The 2,691-nt window shown below is 41.4% G+C and overlaps 1 long non-coding RNA gene across 1 annotated transcript; it reads right to left on the bottom strand.

The window, feature by feature from the left end:
• Positions 1-369: 369 nt before the first annotated feature.
• Positions 370-2,433, bottom strand: LOC140133990 (uncharacterized). Its single transcript, XR_011856015.1, has 4 exons — positions 2,109-2,433; positions 1,950-2,026; positions 1,655-1,770; positions 370-1,245 (listed from the first exon to the last, which is right to left on the bottom strand). It is a non-coding gene; the product is annotated as an uncharacterized lncRNA (long non-coding RNA).
• Positions 2,434-2,691: the final 258 nt, after the last annotated feature.

Below are 2,691 nucleotides of genomic sequence, written 5' to 3'. Positions count from 1 at the left end.
CTCGAGTATAAGCCGACCCGAGTATAAGCCGAGGCCCCTAATTTTACCACAAAATACTGAGAAAACCTATTGACTCGAGTATAAGCAGAGGGTGGGAAATGCATTGGTCACAGCCTCCCCAGTATATAGCCTGCCAGACTCTGCCCCAGTGTATATAGCCTGCCAGACCCTGCCCCAGTGTATATAGCCTGCCAGACCCTGCCCCAGTGTATATAGCCTGCCGCCGCTGACGGACAGATCGCACAGAAGATATACAGGGGTCGCCGGAAAGGTGAGTTTAGATATATTTATTTTTTTGACTCGAGTATAAGCCGAGTTTGGGTTTTTCAGCAAATTTTTTGTGCTGAAAAACTAGGCTTATACTCGAGTATATAAGGTATATACAACATATATAAAAATGTACAATAAATACCATGTAAAGTTAAGAATTCATAAGAATTTTAGCATTATTATAAAAAGTGTACATACATAAAGTGACTTGTGCTGGAAAGTATCAAGGCTGTCATAATATAGATTGCGATGGTGTGAGTGTAATTATACTCCAATTCTAATGTAAAAATTGTTACATAGTGTACTGCCAGAGTGGAAGTGCAACATATATTGTATGTCATAACCCACAGTGAAATCCAGCCAATGCTAGGTATTGTGAATAATAAAGTGACTTTAAATTATTTGGGCAACTCAGAATTAATAAAAGTGCCTGTGCCAATTGATGTAATATGTCTGTGAGATGTTATTCTAGACTCGTGACAGAGAGTAGGTGATGCATATAGAATAGACATCCTGAAAAGGTGCATGTGCCAAAAATGATATAAAAGCATCCATAAAAATTCATAAGATGAAAAATATTTTTAAAATTTGTGAAAAGCTATATGCAGGAAATGTATATATATGAAATGTGAGTCCATTAGTGAAATATAGTGTCTGAACTGATAGTGAAAGAAAAAGGAATCATGTGTCACCCAACTTCATGTGTCATGATAGATAATTGTCAAAACATGTATGAAGAGGAAAGAGAATTATGATAATAATATTGCAACAAGTGCCATGCCTAATGCATGTAATGGGAAAGCAGCATTCAGCTTGTTATGATGTGCAATTGTGCATTAAAACGGACACCCCCTGAAGAGAAGCGATGCGTTAAACGTATAGTCCCATGAACCATTGCAGGTTAAAGTTGTATTCAAAGCCATGCTCTTGAGATGTTCACAACGATGTCACCATTCCGCCCATTACACCGCATGCCTAAGACCAAAGCACAAATACCACTATGATCAGACCAAACCTTGAAATCCACGATAAGTCCCATATCAATAGGGAATAATGCACATACCACACCCCGGACCAGAAATGAATGTTAAAATCAAGCTCAAACATTTAAAATTTCGAACGACTCCAGGCCAAAATCACACAAAAGGGGAAAAGGATAGTTTCTCATTTAAACCCGATGGGTGTGTGGTAGCCAGTTTGACTATCCATTTTAACTCGATTCTTTCGAGTTTTCTGAAGGTGTCACCTCCACGAGCTCCAGGGATAATTTTATCAATACCATACCCTCTTAGATCTTGCCATCTGCTATTATGGTATTCAAAAAAATGCTTTGGTACAGGCTTCAATTTGGCTATCTTCTCAAGATCATTAGGTAAAAGCTTACCGGCCGTTCGAATGTCTCTGATGTGCTCTTGAAAGCGGATCCTCAATTCCTGTGTGGTCATCCCCACATATTTGAGTCCACATGGGCACAGGATGATGTATACTACTCCTGTAGTGCTACAATTTATAAAATGCACAATGTTGAATACACGACCACCTTCAGAATCTGAAAATGTTTTTGTTCTTTTAATGTGGGGGCACACTGAACAATGTCCACAAGGGACAGACCCCCAATCAGGACCCTTAGATCCAAAAATATAATTACTAGGTTTTGGAGGTGTGTAGTGGCTCCTTACCAGGGTATTTCCAATCGTGTTGGCTCGTCTCGAGATTGTTTGGGGTCTGTCCGCCAGATGCCTTTTCACCTCTGGATCTGAAAGGAGAATCGGCCAGTAACGTTCAAAAATGTCATTCATCTCTCTCCATTGCGCATTGTAGGGAGTAATGATTCGTACCTTATTTTCCTGTGTATTTTTACGCCGTTGTATGAATAAAGATTTCCGGTCGGTTGATTTTGCTCTCAAGTACCCTTCTGTATATCAGGATTCCGATATCCCCTCTGTTCAAAGCGGGATCTCAAGGTCCGTGATTCCTCCTCAAACGTGTCTGTCGTATCACAAATTCGCCGTGCCCTCAAAAATTGCCCTGTTGGGATAGATCGAATTGTGTGAGGGGGATGAAAAGACTTTGCATGCAGCAAGGCGTTTACCGAGGTTTCCTTTCGGTATATAGTTGTATTTAGAGATGAGCGAGCACTAAAATGCTCGGGTACTCGTTATTCGAGACGAACTTTTCCCGATGCTCGAGTGCTCGTCTCGAATAACGAGCCCCATTGAAGTCAATGGGAGACTCGAGCATTTTTCAAGGGGACCAAGGCTCTGCACAGGGAAGCTTGGCCAAACACCTGGGAACCTCAGAAAAGGATGGAAACACCACGGAAATGGACAGGAAACAGCAGGGGCAGCATGCAGGGATGCCTCTGAGGCTGCTTAATCGCACCATTATGCCAAAATTATGGGCAACAGCATGGCCATGACA

Source organism: Engystomops pustulosus, chromosome 5 (genome assembly GCF_040894005.1).
Source record: "Engystomops pustulosus chromosome 5, aEngPut4.maternal, whole genome shotgun sequence".
Taxonomy (NCBI): domain Eukaryota; kingdom Metazoa; phylum Chordata; class Amphibia; order Anura; family Leptodactylidae; genus Engystomops; species Engystomops pustulosus.
The sequence above is the reverse complement of the archived record's forward strand: the minus strand, read 5'-3'. Positions and strand labels throughout refer to the sequence as shown.